We start from the raw sequence: 25,991 nt of genomic DNA on the forward strand, positions 1-25,991 counted from the left end.
GGGTGACATCCCTCTCAAACCGAAAAGTTCCCGGTGAGTATTATTTAACATCGGCTTACCAAGTACGCTGAGCAGTTCGCAAGGCTCTGTCTGGTTAGTACGGTTGGCTATGTAAGGTGTGAAAGAAGTTCAGCATACATACTACTATTAAACTACTATCCATTTTTTTAAATTCATTTTAACCAGGTAAGCCTCACTGAGCTATATAACTTTTTTCAGAAGCGACCTGGCGACAAATGATAGCTCAACGAAGTGGCTTATCACGTGGAAATGTATAGCAGCATCTCGTTTTGGAGTCTTTTCAAGGGCACTGGGGGCTTATGTAATGTCGTAGCTGCAAATAATATCTGTTTACTGGCTTCAAAGTCCTCTGGGCCTTTGGTCTGACTGATACAGATAATATACACGCTGCTGATGCGTCCACACCAAACGCTCGGACACCTCGGGTGACCCAGAAATAACAAAAGTGCCTCTCAATATATAAAATCATATGCAAGCAAAAACTCTATCCATAATACTTTTAGAGAGTGAAATTGGATATATAATGCAAGACCTTATTCTTGGGTCTTTCGGTAGGTTTAAAGAAAATAACAAAAAAAACTACGACGTTTCGATCGTAACATAAGCGGTCGTCTTCTTGAAGATGACGAATATGAATTCCTGCATTCACGAAAGCTTTAAGTCAACGCAGGACCTTCTTGAACAAGTAAACCTGAAACTCAGGGAAGGATTTCATGTGCAGCAACAACAACAACCGCCATTCACCACTAAGTGGCGGTGAGGTCACCATGGCTTTTGTGCCAGGCTATGTGCCCTTTAAGGCCACGTGAAATGTCGAAAGTGCGCTGGCAGGAGGTCACAGAACAGACCCAGGTGCCATGGGTTGACTGACAGAGATGACTGGCCGATGCACTACCTGTGCCCTCTACTGTGCCAACTTGCTGTGTATTAGCCACCCGGCACTCTGCTCGTTGTTATGAGCATCGCTCCTCTGCCCTCCATTACTGCTGGAGGGCGATTGCCTCCCACTGCCCAGTAGTGTCATTTACGTCCGATCTTAACACTGCTGGCACCAGTCATTGGCAAATCCACTCAGCTCCATATCCTCTCGAACCACGTAATTCCATATCTTCTCTCACCCCACGTGACCTGCTGATTAAACTAATTGTGGTGTAACCATTTAACACTGCTGGGCGGACAGAGGTAGGAGTAGGTTTACACATTTTTAAACCTTTACATCGCTTCAACTGCTGCAGCGGTGATGGAACCGGTGACCTCTGGATCCCAAGTCCAGTGTGATAACCATTACAGTGTCACCAATTATACTGTAACCGTAATTATATGGAATTAATCACGTGTAGCACCCTTCAATTTAAAACACAATCACTGCCCACCGAAATGCATTGATTGGCCAAAATAATAAGTACGCATACATTTTTATTCTGCTCATGAGATACGCTTTTGGGAACGACACACTTTTTGACCTATCCTATAAGTTTACGTTCAACTTAATTTCGTAAATTCAAACTATAAATTAGAAAAAAAAAGCTGCTGCAGTCTATAAACGTACTTGTGTGTGAAATGTAATTGGCATGCTTTCCAGTGCCATGTCAATGAATAATGCATGACGAGAGTGAGAGACTTCCGGTGCTATTTCGATAATTTAAGTTGGGCGCGGAGTTTGGTCTCCATAAATTCTAAATATTAGGAGACACACGCAAAAAAATATGAGGGAAGCAATTTTTTTTACATATTTCGTACTGAGTTTGGGCAACAAAGACGGAGCGATTAAATTAGCTTGTGTGTGGACAGTAGAGGCTACATGGATTGCTGTATTGCAGGATGGTGAAAGGTGAAGCAGCAATCGTTCTATGGAAAATCTGGCTGCTGCCATGCGAGTGTGGAATTTCCACGACCTCCTCGAGAATTTTAGTGGAATGGCAATTTGTCCTGATTGTGACTGACTAAACGCATGAGTGATTGGGTTAATACTATTTTTTTTAAATCACTGCAGTTTTGCAATAAACGGTTGACGATGCCGTTTTGACCTGGTTTGGCCTGTGGCATCGGCCATGAAACTGCAAATACAGATGATGCCAGGGTAAAGAATTACGAATTAAATTGTCATTTCAGATAAATGCCATAATTGGTTGAAGGGAAAAAAAACCCTTTAAAAACTCAGCTGGATGGCAGCTACGGGTCAAATTGCAGTTCTTGTAAGAATATGAACAAGCATATTTTTAGCGAAACATTTATCTGCAAACCCATAATGTACGTTTCAGACATTCTATCAGATTACATTTTCCCTCAGAATGTTTCTTTGTTTTTTTATATTGTAAATTAATTGTATTCAATTATTAATGTTCTAAGATGTCATGTAAAAAAAATGTAATCCAAAGATCATTAATGCGATAAAAGGATGGCATATGTAAAAAAAGGTATAAAAGCATTAATTTTACAAAGAATGGAAAATGGGGCCAAGTTACGTTAGTTAGTGCCAATCAAAATCAGCAATAAACATAGAAGGGTGTGGTGTAGCCAATACCCACGCACCTGACCATCAATTTCTCCCCAGTGCTAAAGTCGACTCACTGCAGACGATAATAATTTTGCATTCCGTTATGTGTACACACATACACACATATTATTATAATGATGTGTACACACATACACAGATCCCACGTATAGCCTTAACAGAATGTTGGGGCAAGTGCTGTAAGCGAGCACCTATGAAGGTCGGCCAACACGATCCCCGGCTCCCTTTGTCTCCTCAGTTGCAATGTTTACATACTGCACTCGGTACTAATTAGACGCTGAGTCGACCTAGGGGAGACCCAGGACCGGTTCAGATAATCATCACTAGTGCTGGCCATGAGCGGGAATCGAACTCGGGTCGCCGGGTTCGTAGTGTGGCGTGCTAACCGCTACACTACTGCTTTCCACATGTATGTGCGTATATACGCACACAGAGCAATGTTTCGAAACAAAACCACTTTTTATTTTATTTTGTACGGTGCAGCTTAATTCAATTGTCATGAAACGACAGTTTTTAGTGTCAGCAACAGAAATCACATCACATTTGTAGCATAATGTTCCACGTGGCAACTACACCCGTGCCAAAGACTAAACTCCAATGGTGAATCGTAATTTACTTCAACGATATTTTGATTTCTGTCACAGAACATTTGCAAAACCATTCTAAAATAAGTGCCTCATTTGCAAAGAGCTACACGTATAACGGAGAAGAGTTGGACATTAATGTGATGAAGGTATGCATGAGCCGGTGGAATTTTTATTGAGTGTGAAGGCGGTGCAACTGCACAGGCACCCAAGGGCAACTCCATTGCATTCTTTGCTTGGTCTATGAGGGATTCTGAGACTGTTTCAGTTAAAAAATTCACCGTCTTAAAACTCACCTATTTATACTGTAGGCTTTCCCCGTAACTTAAGATGCGGTTTCATTTTTCGATTTAAAGCTTTCGTGACCGCAAGGATTCATCTTCTTTGGTTCTTTCGGTAAAGTCACGTAGAATGAGAACAAAATAATAAATTAATAAAATAAAATAACACAATAAAATTCTCACGACGTTTCGGCCACTACACAAGTGGCCTTCATCAGGTGAAGGGGCGAGACTGCCTGGAGGACAGCGCTGGAGCGAACACAGCCAAGCTCAGACCGCGACCTTTAAGCTGTGTGAGAGGAAACAAAGCGCCTTTACAAATGAATTAGCATAAAAAATAGCATTTAATTGGCGGACTTAGCATGATGAACGGTGTAGAGGGGGTGAACATGTGCAGACCGGCGAGGGGGGGAGAGGGGAGTTTAAATATTGATGGTGTGAAAAGGGAATTTAAGCTGCTGCGAAAGTTTGGGATACCACTACTTAAAAAATATACTGTACCATTGAAAATTAGTTTAATGTTTGGTTCGGATAATTTTGCATTGAAATAGCTGCGTGATTAGCTTGTGACTGGTCACAGAAATGGCTATGTTAAAGTCAAAGCCTACACATCCACAGAGGCACCTAGTACAAATCAAACAGGAGAATTTTAGCATTGAAATAGCTGACTGATTAGCTTGTGACTGGTCACAGAAATGGCTATGTTAAAGTCAAAGCCTACACATCCACAGAGGCACCTAGTACAAATCAAACAGAATAATTTAGCATTGAAATAACTGAGGGATTAGCTTGTGACTGGTCATAGAAATAGCTATGTTAAAGTCAAAGCCTGCACATCTACAGAGGCACCTAGTACATGGACGCCAAAGGGGCTGCAACAGCTCGACTATCATATAGTAAACCGATGTGAAAAAACCTAAGTCTAAATTACATCAATATAATAAATGTACTCAATATATTCTTAAATAAGCTGAGCTATTAACAGTAACTGGGTATACACTACACTATATAATGAATACCATATAGTAAACCAATAAAAACTAAAATATAAACTACCTCAATGTTATCAATAAACTCTATATATTCTCCAATCAGCTAAGCTACCAACAATAAGTAGTTATATACCACAATGCTATATGGCGAAAAAATGGGTGGATTCTTACCCTCAACTTTAGCACCACGGATAGCTACGAGCCCCGTTCAGACGGACGAGTTCATCCATGGTCGGAACGGAGGAGGGGGAGAGAGACAGCTGCGAGGCGCTGTTATACTCCATGTTGTAAACCATACCATTAACCGTGGTGTGAGAGGTATTAAGAGTAAATGCCAGCGAAAGAGCTGCGGTCTGAAGGTCATCGCAAAATACAATTAATCACTCAGCTATTTCAATGCTAAATTCTCCTGTTTGATTTGTACTAGGTGCCTCTGTGGATGTGCAGGCTTTGACTTTAACATAGCCATTTCTGTGGCCAGTCACAAGCTAATCAGTTAGGTATTTCAATGCTAAATTCTCCTGTTTGATTTGTACTAGGTGCCTCTGTGGATATATAGGCTTTGACTTTAACATAGCTATTTCTATGACCAGTCACAAGCTAATCACTCAGTTATTTCAATGCTAAATTCTCCTGTTTGATTTGTACTAAGTGCCTCTGTGGATGTGTAGGCTTTAACTTTAACATAGCCATTTCTGTGACCAGTCACAAGCTGATCACGCAGCTATTTCAATGCAAAATTATCCGAACCATACATTAAACTAATTTTCAATGGTACAGTATATTTTTTCAAGTAGTGGTATCCCAAACTTTCGCAGCAGCTTAAATTCCATTTTCACACCATCAATATGTAAACTCCCCCCTCCCCCCCTCGCCGGTCTGCACATGTTCACCCCCTCTACACCGTTCATCATGCTAAGTCCGCCAATTAAATGCTAATTTTTATGCTAATTCATTTGTCAAGGCGCTCTGTTTCCTCTCACACAGCTTAAAGGTCACGGTCTAAGCTTGGCTGTGTTCGCTCCAGCGCTGTCCTCAAGATAGTCTCGTCCCTTCACCTGATGAAGGCCACTTGTGTTGTGGCCGAAACGTCGTGAGAATTTTATTGTGTTATTTTATTTGATTAATTTATTATTTTATTCTCATTCTACGTGACTTTACCGAAAGAACCAAAGAAGATGCGGTTTCATCATCGTTCTAGATTTAAAGCTTTCATGACTGTTAGGATCCATACTCTTTGGTTCTATTGGGTAAAGTCACGTAGGTGAAAATAAAATAACAAAAAATCACGACGTTTCAGCCACAACACAAGCGGCCTTCATCAGGTGAAGGGACGAGACTCACTCCAGCGCTGTCCTCCAGACAGTCTCGTCCCTTCACCTGATGAAGGCCGCTTGTGTTGTGGCCGAAACGTCGTGATTTTTTGTTATTTTATTTTCACCTACGTGACTTTACCCAATAGAACCAAAGAGTATTCATCATCGTTCTTAATTTTTTTCGACCACAGTCATTGATATTGTTATTATAAGCTTAGATTTTATCTGCAACCTGTGAGTGTAGTTTTATTTTTATTGAAATCGCTTTTGGGATTCTTCAATATGAAAGGCGCTTTGTAAAATAGAGGTTATTATTGTTGTTATTTGCATCAGAGCCCATGTTAACCACACCGCACTGCTGCATATGTTTGTAATGTACTTGTGAATCACAACGGTTTCTAGGGCAGTCTCTAAGCATGTGTCTCACACACCATTACCATTGCCCTCCACTGGCCGACTTTAAACTCTACCACAGCCTTCTCCATTCAAATGCAAATGAAGTAATTACACGACACATTGCAGGCTTCGGATGATTGGCAAGAGTGTAAATCCTGCACCGCGTGTAATAAAGTGTAATGAAGTTTCAGAATCCGCAACGCAATCTGGAGAAATGCATGCGAGTGCAAGAATGCGACAGCATGCGTGTAAGATACACACACGTCGAACATCAAGTATATTTGCATCATGGTTGCTTGCTGAGCACAGGCCTAAAGGCCCCAATATGCCAAACAGCCAGTAACAAACAAAGCTATGACAGATGTCATTCACGTTTGTGGTTGAATTGAGCACAGTTCTTTTTGAACAACTTGGGAAATGAGATGATGGGAATGGATTCCAAAGTGGAGCAGCGCTAGGAAAGAGAACAGCCACTCTGGTAAACTGAATCCTCATAAACTCGGCATTGAGTTGAAGACATGCAACAACCTATTTATCACCATGTGTGAGCAATCACCCTGTGCATTGAGTTATGCTCTGGTGGGAAAGGTAGTGTGACTGCCAACACTTGAATAAATCCACAGTTATTTAATCTCTCATTAATTTCATTATCTATTATTAAAGCCCGGAGTTTAGTTTTTGGTTTATCTGTTTGTCCATCAACTAAAACGATAAGAGAGCCCTTCAGAAGGCTTGAATAAAAAAAAAGTCTTAGAAAATGGACCCCCGTGCTCCAGATGTGGGGGTAACCCCCCCTAAAAAAAAGATGTTTAAGGCATATATGCCCAGATACCCTACATACAATAGAGTCAGTAGTATTTTCATTCTCGGTTCTTTCGGGTAAAGTTACGTAGATGGAAAACAAAAACAAACAAATTAAAACAATAATAAAAAAAACAATTAAAAAGAATAAAAGCAAAAAAAACCTCGGTGGCAGGAGGACATCGGTGGGGGCAACGAGAAGCCCTCCGTAGGAGCTAGAATCAGGTGGCCGTGGGCGGTAGGCCGCCGATGCTCGAGCGTAATTAAATACGCGGACAGACACTTGTGCGAGTTGCAATGCAACCTCCAGTAATGGCCCAACTGTCAGAAGGTGCAACAAAAAAACCCCACCGATCTCGCACTCGCTGTTAATAATTAATGCGATGAACGATTATGGCTTTTGTTTTTTTCCAGCCTTCAGCTCCAGTAACAACGCCGTGCTGCATCCCGTGGACAAGTGGAGCTATCACTCCGAGATAAACCCTCGTTACTGTACTACTACTAATAATAATAGTACGTTGGTCATGCACGCCCTCACATCCCAGAGAGAGCTTGACCTTTCAACCCCACTATCCATCGGTGACTGGGGGAGCGTGATACTCTGCACCGGTCTACAAGGCACCAGGGATGGCAGCATACACGAGGCTTCTTGCGTGTTTATGGCTGGTTATGGCCTCACTTGCACAACTCTGACATAACAGACACATACTCATGTGTTGGTTATGTCAGGAGTGCCGCCCGGTGCCGAGATGTTGACTATCTCGCAGGGTATACAGGAGGTCGTCGGTTCGAGCCTGACCCTGACGCCTGTATATTTGGAGTTTGCGTCTCTCTTCCTGTGGTCCCGTGGATTTTACTCCGGGTTCTCCGGGTTTCCCCCTCCACTTTAGAAACATTCGTTTTTTGTTATTTGGCTTCTGTAAATTTCCACGCAATAAGCCACTTCATAATAATATTGTGGTTTCCCTTTCTTCTGGCAACAAAACTGTAACCTTATTATTAGTATTGTTATATTTTGGTACTGGCAAAGGAGGTCTAATGAAATAAGCCACTTCGTTTAACTATCATTTTTGGCAGGGTCGCTTCTGAAAAAGAGCGATATATCTCAGTGGGGCTTTACCTGGAAAAAATATAAATAGTTCAGTTTTAATACTCATGCAAAGTTTACCAGCATAGATAGCATAAAAGAGAAAACAAGTCCTCAACCACATTCATCATCGACACTTCATCATAACATAGGCCTATAAGGCAAGGCCTATACATTATATATATACGGCTAGACGCACATGGCAATGCGTGTGCTGCGCACTTGCGCTCTGCGTGAACGCGTGCTACACGGGGTGGCTGAGGTCCACACACGGACACCGCCCTTCTCCCCATCGACAAGAGCTCGCGAACAAAAACTGCACCTCCAGCCGTTGAAGAGGGGGGGGGGAAGTTCTCGTCTCTCGGTTAAAATAAGGAACGAAAAAAAGCTGAAAGGAAAACAGATATTGAATCAAACGTGCAATTACACCAATGCTGTACACCCTACTGGCAATTAGACGGCGCAGCAGAAATTGTGTTTCTTGCCAGTTCTGGCAAATCACAATTGATTTACTTATGTGCGAAACTGCATGTGCATCAGATCCACGCCAAGGAAGACAATCGGAACTCGATGTTCCTTTGAACATGAGCACAAAAGGCCGATTAACATACACGGTGGTTGTAAACTGTGTACATGCACCTAAACATCTATACTCATAGAGTGCCTTCGATATGAGTACACTAACAAACGTGGGAGTTGTCTCCAATGACTTCGTTTCCATTTTATTTCATATGTAATACACTTCTTCGTGAGTAGCAGCAGCCTTCTGTGGAATAGTCTTGAGACTCGGTTATGCAGTCCTGAATAAATAATTTACATCGCTATCAGAACAAATAACAACAATTCAACACATTTGTCAATAACGCTCCCTGAAAGTGAAAACACAAATATACACTACTATATATAATAGGCAATGACCCTTCAAATTGCCCTTCTTTGTAGCAGAACAGAATGGCCTGCCGATAATGATATTTGCGTATTGCAGCAATGCAAGGTCTTACCGTGTGGACGAGTGCAAATCTGATCGCCTCGAGAAGGGGCAAAGTGTGAGGAGCCACTAGATTGCTGGCCGGGCTGTCTTTTGCCCGTGTGTGCTGTTCATTATAAGCCCAGGGATTTTGCATAATGCTTAACCCAGACGATTGCAAAGCAGCCAATGGAAAGAGCAACTGACAATCACCTCTGTACATGCCATGAATACTTAGGCAAATAGGTGGGTAGGTCAGTGCGTATGGAAGCAGGAAGATAGGCAGTAGGGGAAGGTAGGTGGCGATATGTTAAATGTCTCGCCTGATATACTGGAGCGCGCGGGTTCTATCCCAACCCTGATGCCTGTCTATGTGGCGTTTGCATGTTCTCCTCGTGGTCGAGTAGTTTTTTCTCCGGGTTTTCCCTCCACATTTAAAACATGCATTTATAGTATTTGGCTGATATACACTTCCACATGATAAGCCACTTCGTTGAGCTATCATTTGTGGCCAGGTCGCTTCTGAATCAGTGCAATTTATCTGGCAAAATAAAAATAGTAAAACAATTGTGGTTTTAGGTGAGATAGCTAGGTCGACAGGAAGGTAAGAAGTTGGTTGGTACTGACGTAAATGAGTTAGTTAAGCAGTATGTTATGTAAGGATGTAAATCGGTGCAGGTAGGGTTTATAACCATGGTCCCATTGTAAATAAGAATGTACAGCTCAAATGGGTTTTACCTATGCTGAAAATAAACAAACACGTATGTAAACAGGCAGTAAGTAGAAATTATAAGTGAATACATAATTTCGATTTAAAGCTTTCGTGACTGCAATGATTCATCTTCTTTGGTTCTTTCGTCGTGAGAATATTATTGTGTTATTTTATTTTATAAATTTATTATTTTATTATCATTCTACGTGACTTTACCGAAAGAACCAAAGAAGATGAATACATAATCTATTGGTCAATGCCATGTTTCGTCGAATTTTTTTGAGTAACATTAGTGAAGAGATGCAATGCAGACATTTTAACAAACGCATGCATTTACATATTTGTTCATTAAATGGTGGCTACACATTGTGTGCATATACTACACTATTGTACATTTAATTCGCCGTTTTACTTTATTACTTCAATTAGTAGAACTGTGTTCCATTAAGTAAAATGGGTAGGGAAATGCTGTGGATGTACATGACTTCTGTATTCGAATCCTTAACCATCATCTCTAAATACCTCCCATTATTTCTCAAAGCATTGACTTTTATGATATTTATTGTGTCAATTCAAACATGCAAGTTTTCTCTTGTCAAGTTGTGGCCCCCCTGACCCCCTCCCACCCAAACGCACGGCCATCGTGAACCAACCACTCACAGACACGGCCATCATGAACCCACCCACAGAAACGGCAATCGTGAACCCACCCAGCAACCCACTTAGAGACATGGCCACCGTGAACCCACTCACCAACCCAGAGACACGGCCATCGTGAACCCACCCACCAACAGGCATGGCCATCGTGAATCCACCCACAGACACAGCCTTCGTGAGCCCACCCACCCAGAGAAACCGCCATCATGAGCATATCCACCCACAGACATGGCCATCATGAACCTACCCACCCGCAGACATGACCATCGTGAACTCACCCACAGAGAAGGCCATCCTGAACCCACCCACACTCAGACACGGCCATTGGGAACTCACCCACACACAGACACGGCCATCGTGAACCCACTCATCCAGGCACACAACCATCATGAACCTATTCACCCACAGACACGGCCATCGTAAACCCACCCACCAAAACGGAAATCGTAAACCCACCTACCCACAGATATGGCCATCATGAACCCACATACCAACAGACATGTCCATCGTGAACCCACCCACCCAAAGACACGACCATTGTTTATCCACCCAACTACAGACACGGCCATTGGGAGTCCACCCATCCACAGAAACGACTATCGTGAGTGGCAGGCCGCCGCTATCTCAAAATAGAGTTAACTAGTGGGAAGTACCCGGTGTTGCCCGGGTCTTAAAAATATTTCAAAACTACTCTTAAAAATCTAACAGCAGTGCGTACTGACTGTGGTGGTACCTGCTATGATTACAGCAGTGCATACTGTGGTGGTACCTGCTATGATTACAGCAGTGCATACTTTGGTGATACCTGCTTTCACTGCAGCAGTGCATACTGTGGTGGTACCTGCTATGATTACAGCAGTGCATTTCGACTGTGGTGATACCTGTTATGATTACAGCAGTGCATACTGTGGTGGTACCTCCTATGATCACAGCAGTGCATACCAATCGTGGTGGTACCTGCTATCACTACAGTAGTACATGCTGACTCTATAGCAGTATTTATCGACTGTATAGCACAAAGTACTCACCTGACAGAGTGGCGTGTTGAGGCCTAGTCCCGTGCAGAGCCTCCGGCCTCAGCTCAATTCTCCAGCTGGCCGAGGTGGCACCTTGGCAGGCTGGGCTGCTACCCTTGAACCCCTCCCCCCCAGCCACGATCTCCCCAGCCACTCTGCAGTAATATCTACGGCTTATAGTGGTAGCATCTAGCGACTGTATAGTAGTAATAACTGCACGCATCGGGGTGAAGGGGACATAACACAGTGAAGAATTAACGTCAGCGTTTAGTCTATTTTTATAGCATTTTTAACACGAAAGAAAATGTCCCCCTCACTCCCACCTAAGGTGTGCAACTAGGCATGGGCCGTCCCCCCCACCAAAGGCGCGTGAGTTGATATAGTCGTGCACTTGTCATAAGCAAATAATTAAATAAACAATACATAAAAAGGGAAGCACACAAAAATCTCACTAAATCGCTAATTAAACTAATTTAAAGTTGACGGATGTGAAAAAGGAATAGCGCTTGCTCACGGTGGGGCTTACGGCTTGGTACCTGGCTATTTTTTTTTTACATAAACCCTACCGTTGGAGAGGCAAATTGTTCGCAAGCGCGCGAGCACACACAAACCCACAAAAAAAAACATTTTTGACTTTTATATGTACAGATTTACATTTGCATGGCATATTTTTTATTGCAATATACTAGTCAATGTTCAACCACAAATAATCCCATGTGGACAATAATAATGAACCTTATTTTTGGCGACTCCATCCCACCGCGCACACGAATGCCGCGACCCACCTGGCGCGGATCGTTCTGTTGCCGTGTCGTCCAAGCACAGCGGCGAGGACAAATGCGCAGAAGAAACAAAACTTAGAAACTTTGATTAGCGCATCGTGTAGAGCTCGTCGAGAGGCATAGACTGCCGTATTGTTCTCCTTCAACAGACATAAAATGACGTTGCAACGCAGTTTATGTAAGAGCCGGGGGCTTATGGGACCCCGCGGTCCCCCAGAAAGGTTCAATTGCCCCCGATGCAGGCATAGACTGCGGTGGTGCAACGCCTGTTAGTGAGCACCTATTCAGGCAGGCATGGCATGAAGGGTTGGTGTTTTCAGCATTAATACATTTTGGCGTTTAACCTTGTTGGCACACAACACGGTACTCATTTGAGGCTGAGTCAACATAGGGGAGCGCCAGGACCGGTTCTAATAGTTTATCACGTATTTTAGCCATGACAGGGAATCGAACTAAACTAGCGGAGTTCGTAGCACAGTGAACACACACACACACACATGCGTGCTCACACACACACAGACGTACAGATGCACACAGACAACAAACAATACCCACAAACTCTCCACGAAGTGGTGGTGACGATGCTACAGGCGATTTTACCAAGCCAGGTCACGTGAAGTGCCGAAGGCGCTCAGGCAAGATGTCACGGGAGAGACCTCGGGTGTTACGGGTTATTTGACAGAAATTACTGCCGGACACACCACCTGCACCTCTCGCTGTGCCTGAGCCACCCGATGCTCTTCTCTATATGTCGTAGGCATAACTTCTTCTCCCATCGTTGCTGGAGGGCAGCGGCCACCACCAACAACCATAAACCGGGAGCATATTTCACGAGCTCTCGCCTCAGAGGTTAATCTTCACAGCACTGCTATCATATTCTTTGGGTCTTTCGGTAAAGTCACGTAGATAAGTTCAAAGAAAATAACAAAAAAATAACAAAAAACTACCACGTTTCGATCGCAACACTAGCGTTCGTCATCAGGAATATAAAAGAGGGGGACAGCTGCTGAGGTTTAAATTGGGTGTAGCCCAAGGGTCATAAACGAAGTTGACGGGTCCAGTGATGTTAATATGAGAAATTAGCATGTTAATGTAGATCGGAGGGTGACCTTCCACGACGAGGGCACGGAAGTGGCTATGTTAATGTGAGAGATTAGCATGTCAATGTAAGATCGGAGGCCGCATATCTGTTCTCTATCTCTACTGTTCATTTTAAGCTTCTTTGGCCTGTCGAACAAACTCACTGACTCTGTCAAGATATGTCAAGTATCTATGAGCTTCTATCAACATTCTCCCCCTCATCCCTCCACCCTTCCCACCACCACCCACAAACATTGTATCTATGATGCGCTTCTGCTGCCATCTGGAACGCTGTTCCTTCCAATACGAAGCCACTGGAGATATGCAGTTTTAAATCTAGATTGGAAACTGATTTCTTTATAACTGCCTTTCGTGTCGAGTTTTTGTCCTTCCCCCACACACCTCCGATTCTCCCGGTTGGCCACGCACGGTGTGAAACAAGTTCAACAGACATACGTTCCCCTTCACGATGGTATTTAAGATTGTATTCACGACCACATGCCATTGTCTCATTTTACATTTACGAGGCAACTCCCTGAGCATCCCCACGACCACCACCCATCTGTGCACGGCAGATATCTTCGAACTGAAGCTGCAATAAGCTTCCTTATTCCCAGATAATGATATTTGTTGATGGTGTATTATCTCCTTCATTGTCTAGAGTTTCCAGAGTTAGTCTGGTCTGCGTACCCATCACGGCTGTGTCAGCTATGTGGACCACAGGTAAATATCAAAACAATATTTTATCGTTGCGGCGCTCAAATGCCTCAGCAAATCGAAAGAGCTTGACATCACATCTCTTCTTATGCATTCGAAGTGCACGCCCAGTGGCAGCTGTCTCTGTGCAGCACAACGCGACTCAGCCTGGAAGTAGACATTTGTCTGCAGCATGGGGGTGATGATTAATGTGTGTACTGTACACTCATGCTAATAGAGACATTTGCAGGTATTTGTTTTTATTTTAACAAAAAAATTGGATCACACAATGACCTACTCATTACAGATGACATCAGGTGGATCAGTAAAAAACACAGGGCGTGGTCAGCCTGGGAAACGTTATGAAGTGTGTGGGGTATTACCGTAAATAAAGGTGAGCAAATTGGTGGTGTAGTCTTCCCAACTATGCTCCCATTGAAGAGGGACCCAAGCAAAGTTGATGAGACAGTCACCTTTCGTGATCTCCCCTTCTAAGTGTTCATGAAAGTGGCACTTTGGGAACGAGCATTAGGTGACCATAATTCCAAAGTGAGTCATGATGATACCACTTGGGAGGGAGTGATTGGAAAGCATGGGCCAAATCGTCTCGACCATAATGGGAGGAGGCCCTCTGTCTATTTATTTGCGGCCCACGCAATACAATTTACGTAATATTGAACTGTAACCAAATTTCAAGAACTCTGTGCAGAAACATTGCCTTTCATAATCGTCATCATTCCCTTAGGTCGATTCGACTACTGGATGAAGGCATCCCCAAGCCGTGCCATCTCTCATAATTACGTGATGTGACAATCCACCGAGCAGCTTGCACACGAGTTGATTTCACCGTTCAATTGTTTCCTCCATTCTGTGGCCACCAAACCATCATTGTTCTTGACCAATAAGCCAAGCCCCATTCTCTTTTTTTAAACGATTTGAATTTCACCAAGAACATGTGCGTGTCTTCTCAGCCACATCCTCCTATTGCTGGCTCTCCGCGCTTATTTGCACAATTTTTAGTTTATGTTCTATTTTGTTGTCAGAATCACAAGTGTATTATCTAAGTAAATGACCCATTGAGCTATACAGCTCTTTTCCAAGGTTGACTCGGTCAGCAGGTAATGATTCTGAACCATATTTTAGAGCAGGTAGTAATGCGCTTATTTAACACTTTCTTGTTCATGCCCATTGGCATATTGTTCTATAACATTCAGTTGAGAAGAATGCTGCTGTAGTCAAGATTTTAATAGAAACACGTCTTGCACACTCAGCAAAGTATTCATTACTACTATCAATATAATGTACAAATGTGATCTGCAGTTTTGTTCTTGTATATGGCAATATGTTCAGGAGTTGAATGCCAATGTCGAGGTCTACTAGCCACGAGAGGGCTCGTGGCTAGCAGACCTCGACAGCAGAGAGGGAGAGTTTGTGTGGTTATGTTATTTCTCAATTGAAGGAGTGCAGGCTACACTGGTTTACGATATGTTCCATCGTTTAATTTTCCAATCACGAAGAAGCTGTGTACATCAGGCTGTTGATGTCCTGATGCGGTTGATGGTTACAACCAGTATCTTTGCGGAATGCCAACAACTTGGAGGTTTGATATCCAGTTTTTTTTGTTCAATGCTTCGAAACACTTGAGGCTCCCAGGAGTTATTCCTACAAGCGTGTTGCAGTTATTTTGATTGTTTCATTTAATTCTGCTTGAGTTATCAGTTTCATTCGATACTCTCACGGTGAGCATTGCACTACCTTGTTTCCGAAAAAAAAATCATTGGAAGATGATGTAACAGAAACATTACTGAAGTTTATTCAACAGCCACATTTTTTTTTACTGTAGCCGTTAAACTTTTCTATGTTCCTCTGCAAAAAGAGTGTGTCCCATGGTAACACACGCTATTTGTCAGTTTTAATTAATTATTAATCCTATAGGTTACACAGTGGTTCAGGGGTCATAGCACTGAGATGGCACCGTTAAGATCCCGGGTTCGACATCGGGTTTTCAGTCAGGTATGTGTAGTGACGTTAATAGTGTCACCATGGTGTTAGCGCCAGCCACTGTCTCAAGAGTGCTACTGTGCATCTGGAACCTCGCTCGGGGGCCAAAGTAAGTGCGGCATGTGAGCAGGCCCTAGGGGGCATAGTCCTGGTGACGGACTGAGAGAGGGCAAGTGAGGACCGGGGTAGTCTGGGTGAACCAGAGAGGGCACGTGAGCAGAATAGGGTAACGTATGGGGCTTGAGGGACACGTGATGCTTGGTCGGGATCCTTCAGGAAAGATCCCGAAGGAGGAGTGGTCAAGGGCAGAGCGAGGTCACGCTCAGGAGTATATTGATGTCTTTCTTTCCTTCCTCCTCGCAAAATCATCCACTAGATCGTCAAAATCTAGCTGTCTGACAAGGTCTGCCACTATTGACATAAGTGACAATGAGCTGAGACATCTTTGGCACATGCTACTCCGCAGCTCATTTTTTATTCTGCCTAAAAGGGAAAATGTCTGCTCACCCTGGCAGTTTGTCACTGGCAAAGTTAGAAAAAACCAAAGTACCACAAAAACATTGGGGAACACTGACTGCAGATTAAGTGCCTGCAACATCTCAAGCAATTTAGTTGGGCACTTCTCACCCTCAGTCAGACATGAAAGACTTGAATTGTATGAGTTCGTTGGCAAAGTTCATATCCAGGTCTGATGGATATGCAGCGTAGAGTGTATTTATCTTTCCCACTATGACATCACTGTTAGACACCTGATCTGACATAAGCAGAACTCCAAAGAGACTAGTCAAACGCCACAAAATCCCTCAACGAAGACAAAAAGCTGTGCTGCTACAGAGATGTCAATGTCACTTTTCTGTAGGTGCATGCTTATATCGTAGAACCGGTCAAGTATGACGTCCCAGAAATGTGCCATGAACACCATCTCTAAGGTATCCAATTTAGCACATAGTCCAGCAGCCTCAATTCGAGTATCTCTTTTCTCGTTATCATCATTGCACATACCACCGAAGGCCTCTCTAATGTGGGTGTAATTTCTCCACAGTGCCTTAGTTGACTCTGCCCGAGCACTACACCGAGTACAGGACAACGATTTTAATGCCAGTTTGACATCTGTCTTCCGAAAGACTCTCCCACATCTTTGTGTGGATGAAGAGCAAAATGTGTAGTGACTGCAACATGTAAAAAAACTCGTCAGCCTCTGCGCTACTGCCGTCTAAGGTGTTAACACCAACTAAGTAAAGTGAATGCGTTGAGAAAGGCACATACTCTATCAAAGGGTTGTTTTTGTTTCAGGTGGGCCTGTAGCCAATTGTATTTTCCTGACATGTTGCTTGCATTGTCATATGACTGACCTCTACAATTTGAGAGGTCCAACCCAAGGCCCTCCACCATCAAAGTCACAAAGTCTGCTCAAGTTTAACCAGTGTGGCTCTCAATTGCCTCAAAGCCCAGGAATCGCTCCACCACATTCCCGCTGCTGTTAACAAACGGGAATATGGACGTCAATTGGTCCACATGTGACAGGTCTGGGGTGGAGTCAACAATTATTGAAAAATATTTGGTATCCCGATCTCATCTGCTATTGTTTGGCGAGTTTTCTGACCCATTAGCTCCATGAGTTCTACACATGTTGTCGATGACAAATAGGACACTGTGCCTCTCACTTTTCCGCAAATTTTTTTAACATGTTCAGCTAAGAATGGGTAAAATTGTGATAGCAATTCTAGGATGCCAAGGAAATTACTGTTATGGGTTGACCCAAACCGTTCATCATCTCCCCTAAACGCAAGTCCTATTTCACCCAAGAACTTGATCACTGCTATAACTCTTTTCAAAATGTCCCTCCAGTATTTACGTTCCCCATCAAGTTGCTGCATGAGATCTGCATCTATAGCAATGCCCTTTGTCCGCTGGTGCAAGGCAAGCATGCATGATCTGTGTTCTGCACTCTTTTCGTGTTCCCCTATTCATTCAGAGTGCTTCCAGTCACTAACCCCCTGACTAAAGCCACCGAGCTTGCTGGAGAACAGTTAACATGCAAAACAGTGCACGCAACCTTCTGCCCATTTGGCAAAATACAGTTCAGAGTGCATTGTTGAAACTTCTAGTCTTTCCACCAAGTTCTTCTCTTTCAATAAACACTGACTTAACAATATCACCGGAAATGATTTGCCATTATGCAGGGTCAGTGTCCTCATAGCACCAGGAATGGCTTGGTTGCTGATTTGATTCTTGTGAACTGCCCAACTGCTCCTGAGGTGGAAATGATGGTTCTTGTATACCATTAGCTGTTGAGGGTTCACCTTCAAAGTGTAATAAAGCACTTCCACGACGACTTGTGCCTTCTGTCTTTTCTTTATTAATAATCACTGCTCGGCTCCGCACCCCCCTCTCACTCTCTCCCAAAGGCGCGCGCTCCCTCGTCATTTCTTGCCGCGTGGCTCCCCTCGCTCTCTCCCTCGCTCGCCGCTGACTGGCGGCACGCAGGGAGTAGAGAGGGCATCGGCCCCAGAGGCTGCCACGTGGCCATTGGCGTGACGAGGTGCCAGAGATGCAGTCCGGGCTCCAGGTTCCCACACCGACCCCGAGACCTCCCCCTGCCTCTCCTTATATCACTCTCGGCGGAGCTAAACCCCGCCTCTAGCCACGCCCCCTTCTAGGACCTTCCGGACGCTTCCCCGAACGTACCCCCAGAGCTCCGCCCATTACCATTGGCCCAGATGGAACCTATAGCTCTGATTGGCTACAAATAACCCAGCAGTGGCTATACAGCCCATCGTCGTTATCGGTGTCGCTCTCTCATTACAAAAGGATGGCTCTGGGGGAGTGACAACATTACTGAAAACTAAACTAGTGCTAGTTCCTTCCTCACAGCTGCCAATAGTGCTGCTGTCATCATTATTACTATCAGAGGGTTTTTGAAAGATGTTGACATTGAGTGGAACACTTTGAAGCAAAACTGCTTCTCTTGCCTCCTTTTCTTTTTTTGGCTTTCCTTTTGGAAGCACCACTATTCCAACGCTTGTGGTCCATATTTCAGAACTAGTATGCTATTTATATTAATATATTTTATAGCAAATCCCAATAAATTAATGCAAACCGACACACCTGATGACGACCGTTTGTGTTATGGTCGAAACGTCGTGAGAATTTTTATTGTTTTATATATATTTTATTATTTTATTGTTTCCCTTCAACGTGACATTACTGAAAGAGCTAAGAATACAAATCTCAATACTATTAAATAATAATTGAATTTATATACATTAATCATGACAACACCGTTCAAATACTGTTGTTGGAAAATACAATCAAGTGGTAGTATTTTATAGCCTACTTGTACCTAAAGGCAGTTTTGAGTAGATAAAAGAAAAAAAATAGAAAAGCACATAAAATAAGATAACCCTTTTAAAAGTCTGTTAGGAAATAGCCCTTAGGAGGGATTTTGAAATAGCCTTCAAAAAGGCTGTTGCTTTATTAAAGGATGAAAAAAGTATCTGATTATATTACTGTGGCATACCAAGCAGGAAAACAGGCATCTGTCTGTGGCTTTTCATAACAAGAACTGTCTTATATATCTGCCTGACACAGAGAGAATTATGTTGCTTAAAATTCAACAGGTAGCTTTTTTTCATTGGCTGAACAACCAACAACGGTGAAATGACTTGGTGGAGACTATGCACATAGGCCACACCCCATCGATGGGGAGGGGCCACACCCCATAGGCCACACCCCATCGATGGGGAGGGGCCACACCCATAGGCTACACCCCATCGATGGGGAGGGGAAAAAACCTCGTAAGAGCTGTCGACAATTTACATGTCAACGTCAGCATCATCTACTTCCGTGGATCTACAAACAGACTGTCTATGGAAAAAATGAATGGGGTTTTCCTTGATCTTTAAGTATGGATTGGGTCTCAGTGTATGAAAAAATATAGGTTTTGGTATATTTGTTAAATGTTTCACAAAACCGCGCTGTATTTTCAACAATTGATTTGTCAACGGCTAATGAAGCTCTCAACAAACGAGGAGCCCTCTGTCTCACTAGCTGGCTTTTTTGCGCAGCTAATTTGGTTGTAAGGGCAGCTAGCTGGAAAAAATGGCAGCTAGCTAACTAATTTCTGTTAACAAGCTGAATCATATGGGCAGCTAGCTTGGGAAAATGAGCAGCTAGCTAAAATAAAGGGATAGCTAGTTATGGCAAGTCAAATAACGAACGGCTTTCCATAATATGACGCCCTTAAAACTGTCCTGTTATGCAGAATGAACTGACTTGTTGGTGAATATTATATCATGTCACAGCATATTGTAGCGTGCCAACCAGTGGCTCAGTTGTACAGAAGCACTGTACTCTCTGAGGGGCTGTCGATTTAAGCATGCACTGTATGTACCAAGGGGCCCAGGTGTTACGCTCGATGTATGCACCCAGGGGCCCGGGCGCCCTAGTGGTCGGGCTCACGTTTTAAACACCAAGGGGTCTAGTGGTCAGCTTGCGCTGTGCGCACTGAGGGCCCTGGCGTTCAACGTCCTTCGGAAGTCTTGGGCCACACACCGTGAGCGGCCTGAGGCTTGGAGGCCCCCTGGCAGTCCGAGGCCCCGGGGCATTGGCCCCTCTGGCCCGGTCCATAATCCAGCCTTGCTCAGGGTAGTACAACAACAATTTCACTTTAAAATAAAGGTTTTTTTTGGGTTGACTCACTTAGAAAAAATGTGTCGTTAACACACCATTACTCGACATAGCCAATTAGTAAGTGCCGTTTCCGCTCAGCACACATTGGTGTGCTGAAGCAGTTACTAATTGCCACGGTTTGTTCACATGACATACTTTACTAATTGGCTGTGTCGGGTGGTGGTGGTGGTGGTGGTGGTGGGTTAACGACACATTTATATGAACACAATCTAACCCAAACAAACCATTATCACGAATATTGTTCGTGAAAGCCTACGTGTAAAGCAAAAATGTCAGTGTATATACCATCTGAATGCAATCGAATCTCAAGATATTTTATAATTTTGGAAAAATCAAACAAATGCATGGGGATAGAAGGATGGTGGCTAGTGACGGGGGGAGGGGGCTGTGGCAGGCGGGAAGAGCGGTGACAGAGCAACCCTGCGACGCAGCCTGGAGTGATGCGGGATCCACGAACCAACGACGAATCCGAGGAACAGCCAGTGAAGACACAGCAGAATCAATGAACGCTCCATCTGGGACTCTCTTCCATCCCGCCTGGAACGCTCTTCCTTCCGATATTAGGAAGCCACTGGGAGCTATGTGCTTTTAAACCTAGATTGAAAACTCGTTTCTTTTGAACTGAGTTTTGTGTTTAGTTTGTTTGTCCTTGCCCCCCCCCCCCCCCCGCACCTCCGATTAGCACGGTTGGCTACATAGAGTGAGAAAGAAGTTCAACATACATACATGCAATGAGTCCCAGGGCATCTGTTGGGGACTGGAGCCTATTCGCCAACGAATCCCATGGCAGTCTTAGTTAGAGGTGATAAAGGTGTAGTGGGCTCGAATTAGGCGCACACAACTTCTTGGGAGGCAACACTATTTATTATTAACACAACGGCAACACTTAACATAGGGTGGTGACCACTGACCTATCCTCGCTAACACACTATCACTGACTCTCGGAAACAACTAGCGTGGCTAAGCCAGGAGGGCTACTGGATTGCTATGCTGACTTGAGGCTTGACTCTTCTTCATGAGACGTCTTCATGAGGCATCTTCATCCCGTACACGAGCAGCCCCGAACCCGGTGCGGAGGCCGCTTATATGCGCCTCGGAGTGTCCGGGCCACAACCCGGCCACGCCCCCCTTCGAGAACTCTCGAGAAGGCTCCCCTCCTGTCCACGTGGCCCCCAAGGTGCCCCCGGGGCCCCCGGCCCGCCCCTTAATCCGGTCACGTGTCCAGCCGAGTTCACTCAGTGTCACGGCCTCACACAACCCCTGCGGCCCTGACGCACGGCCTCCAGATCTCCCGAACCGGCCGTGACGTCATTCCCGCATCCAGACGTGATGACGTCATGTGTATGTGTGTGTGCCCCCGCGTGGTCGTGACGCTCCCTCGCGTAGTGACGTCACGCGTGTGTGTGTGTGTGTCTACATGGTAGTGACGCTACAAGTCACTACATCTCTTATACATAAATAGATAACTTTGTCGTCTTTATGCTTTTTGTTTTGGTGCCATTTCTTAATTTGTTTATTTATTTTAGTTTTTGCTTGTTAGTAGAGGTTTTCATCTGCTTTGTGTGTGTTTGGCTTCTTTTGCGCCGTACGTAGCCAACCGCGTACAGGCAATTGGGTCCTTGTTTCTACAATTGATGTGCAGCGTTTTGGGATGCTGTTGCCCCGAATGACGCAATATAAAATGAAAGTATTATTATATTTTTAATAAGTTCCTGAGGAAGCCAGGGCAGCACCAATGATTTGTGGGGCAGCCCCGATGGCTGACGATGGATAGAGGCAGCAGGAGTTGGCCGTTGAGGAGCCAGGATGTACTGGAGAGGTCAGGCGAAAGGTCAGCTGGTGGCGTATGGTCTCAAATGGCTGCAAAGTATAACACCATCACATTGCACAGCACCGTTCCTTCCATCGTGTGATCGTATGCACGGCAAAGTTGTGTGTGAATGCAGCGCTCCCTCTACGAGTGGGTAAGAGGTCACTTGAAGGGGGGTGTCTCAGACGCAGTCACGTGGTATCATCACCTTTCAGAATCAGAATCAGAAAGGGTTTTATTCGCCATGTAAGTTCACACCGACACGGAATTTACTTTGGCAGGATGGTGCATACATTCAACATATAGGAATCTAAAATCTTAAATAAGTTTTAAACAAGTCTTACTATAATAAGGGTTAAAAGTCTAACACTAAGGGGCTGAAGTATATAAAATTAAATAAATATGCCTTCTTTGATGCGGGTGATGCACTGCTCTGTGAGTGTGCTAAATGTGCGTCTAAAACAAACACAGAAATGCAAAATATCAAACGAAACTGATCGTTAGGTGTTTTTTTTTTCTGCAGTAATTGTTTCTTAGGCTGAGCGCCATCAACTCGCTATACTTGACAACTTGGCTTCATCGTGGATGACTGCCTCTATCAAAAACCTATCATCTCAGTGCTCGCGCATAGCCCTTCGCCCCCTTACACCACTCACGTACATTATATTACTTTTTTATTGCACATTAGCCTTGCTTAGGACAACAGTGAGGGCCATATCAGTCCATTAGCACAGATAGAAATGTAAAACAAGGACTAAATTTCAGCCCTCGAAATACACGAATGAAGGCCTCCCTATGCAATATTGTTTTTTTTTCATCGTACTATACCTCACCACTCTAGTCAATGCTGGGTTGGCGAAAGGGGAGACAGGACCGGCTCCGACATCACTCGCCACTGATGTTAAACACAGTCAGGAATCGTACTATGTTTTTTTTTAGCTCTATAGCAACAGCACACTAAACACTGCACCCTCGATTCACGCCGTTCCACACAGATAACGCGAAAGGAAATTAACAGCTTTGTCTACACAGAGATGTACGGGTGACGTCGAAGAATACACGCGCACTGCAACGTGCCTTCTGGCCTTCGTCAAGAAAAACGTAGGCGTCTAAGAGGGCAACTTTCTGTCACTATTTCACAATGGGGATTTGGGTGGGGTTGAGTTTAAGGCCATCAACAGCCACTGACGACACGAGAGAGTGTTCTGGAATCGTCGTCAACACATTGAGCGGATAGTTTATATGAGTGTCGAGGTAAAGTCAAGTGTATATGATCTAATATAAGACACACTGATCACCACACAGCTGAAGACAGCATGATCTAGTAAATTTACAACATAGACCCTTCAAGTATATTCGGATAAAAAATAGGCTTCTGATGTGGGAGGACAGCCTGGTGATTGCATCGTGATACTTGTCAAATTTAACTGAAGGACATTAAAACAATGTCTTAATAATAATAATACGAACTATCTATCGCTCGCTTGTGTGTTTCCTTCCCCGACATTGGCATTCTGTATTGGGCTCTGGAATAAAAGTAAATAAAGTAAACAATCCAAAGATTGCATTCTGATCAGCTGAAAATCGATGCAACTGGTGAAAGTACGTGAACAACAAAAAGTAAAAAAAACCGCAAGTCACGGTTTCATGTAATCACGCTGCTAATGATGCTGGCCAATCATCTACGAGGTGGGTATAGAACACCATAAAACAACTGAAGAAAGCCTCGTTCTGCCGACAAAGGAAGGATTTGTGCTCTTTGGATTTTTCTGGTAAAGTCACGTAGGTAAAAAATAAAATAAATGAATCTTCTTGGTTCTTTATTTTATTACGTTTTATTTTTATTATTTTATTTCCATTCTACGTGACTTTACCGAAAGAACCAAGAAGACGAATCCCTGCAGTCACGTAAACTTTAAATCGAAAAATAAATGAAAGCACCGTTTTTTCACCTAAGTGACTTTACCAAAAAAAAAAAACAAAGAGCATGAATCCTTGCAGTCACTAAAGCTTCCAATCTAGAAAGATGTTTAGGCCACGACTGTTGAAAAATAACATTTCCATGGGTGCAGCAGGCATTAGATTGCACCAAATGCTTTCGCGGCTATGTTGAATATCATTTTGGTTCTTTCGGTAAAGTCACGTAGAATGGGAATAAAATAATAAAATAAAATAAGACAACAAAATTCTCACGACGATGTTGAATATGGTCAGCAAGCAAACACAAATGTAGGATTATATAAAAAAAATAATGAACGATTGCAGTGTTAATGGGAGAAATCCATTCTGCTTGGAGACAAAGAGTCGCTCAGCTCTTGTTCAGTCCTGAGTCGTTGGTGTGAATTTGACATTTCAACGACCGTGGCCCGCTTATGCAAAAGGAGAACGCACTTAACTTCCCCAAATGTGTAATAATAGGGTTTTTCCCCTTTTTTCTGGCAACAAAACTGAAACCTTTTTACAAGGATTCACATCTGCATTAACCACAATACCTGCAGTCAAAATGCAAACAAAAAAATACTATGATAATATATGCATTGTCCTTGAAACTGATTGGTCCACACCAAGGGACGGCTTTCTTTTGAGCCTCGACCCAATTGGTGCTCGACCAGATGACGCCAAAAGGCGTACAGCTCAAAGACAATGAACTATCAAAGTAATGAGGGCTCGGGTTGAGCATCTACACCATTAGACCTTCTTTGCCAGTACCAAATGTAGTAGGGTTTATTCCCTTTTTTTTCTGGCAACAAAACTGAAACCTTTTTACAAGGATTCATGTCTGCATTAACCACAATACCTGCAGTCAAAATGCAAACAAAAAAAACATACTATGATAATATATGCATTGTCCTTGAAACTGATTGGTCCACACCAAATGGACTCAATTGATCAGATTCTGCCATGATCAATGCATAAAAAAAACATTTCAGCTTTACTGCCATGATATGAGCATACACAAGGCAAGTTGTGTAAGAAAGTGCAGTGCTCCCTCAGTACTCGTCACGTTATCTTAAACAGTCTTGAATCTCGTAATCATTGCACCATCCTTATCCTCGATGTACCTAAAGTGTTGTGACGCTGTGGACCAGTTTAACGCTGTAGGCTTTCGCGACCGATATTACCCATAACAGAGGTTTTTGGGTTAGATCGCCTAAACATAAGTGTGTGTCGTTAAACCCGCCACCACCTGACACAGCGAATTAGTAAGCTTCGTCACGTAAACAAAAAAAACATGCCAATTCGTTACTAGTACAGCACACCGGTGTGTTGGAGAGTAAACTCACAACATGTACAATTCGAGTACAACGTTTCGCCAGTTATTACAATTACGATGCTGATTGTTTTAATGACTTGCGAAACGTCACGGATCTCGAATTGTAAATATTGCATGCTTACTCTCCAACACACGCAACAGGTGTTCTTCACCAGTAACGAATTGGCTTGTTTTGTTTACTTGACAAACCGCACTAATTGGTTGTGTCTGGTGGTGGTGGGTTGAACGTCACTGTGGACCACGCAATCAAATGGATTCACAACCACAGTCTATTCTCCCATAGCGCATGTTTACATGACGCGAGTTGGACA

The 25,991-nt window shown here is 43.6% G+C and overlaps 1 protein-coding gene across 9 annotated transcripts in view; it reads right to left on the minus strand.

Moving 5' to 3' along the window:
* LOC116954442 (sucrase-isomaltase, intestinal-like) overlaps window positions 1-25,991 on the minus strand; it is a 382,301-nt gene that overhangs the window by 333,059 nt on the left and 23,251 nt on the right. For 3 of the 9 annotated variants that reach the window (XM_032974957.2, XM_032974956.2, XM_076052313.1), the window contains exon 1: window positions 8,995-9,186. The exons of the other annotated variants lie outside the window; for them this stretch is intronic. The gene's annotated coding sequence lies outside the window, so the exon portion shown is untranslated. Of the gene's footprint in view, window positions 1-8,994; window positions 9,187-25,991 lie in introns of those variants that run through there. 9 annotated transcript variants of the gene reach the window in all.

This window comes from Petromyzon marinus, chromosome 55 (assembly GCF_048934315.1).
Source record: "Petromyzon marinus isolate PM22_M1 ecotype Great Lakes invasive population chromosome 55, UKy_Petmar_22M1.pri1.0, whole genome shotgun sequence".
In the NCBI taxonomy this organism is placed as follows: domain Eukaryota; kingdom Metazoa; phylum Chordata; class Hyperoartia; order Petromyzontiformes; family Petromyzontidae; genus Petromyzon; species Petromyzon marinus.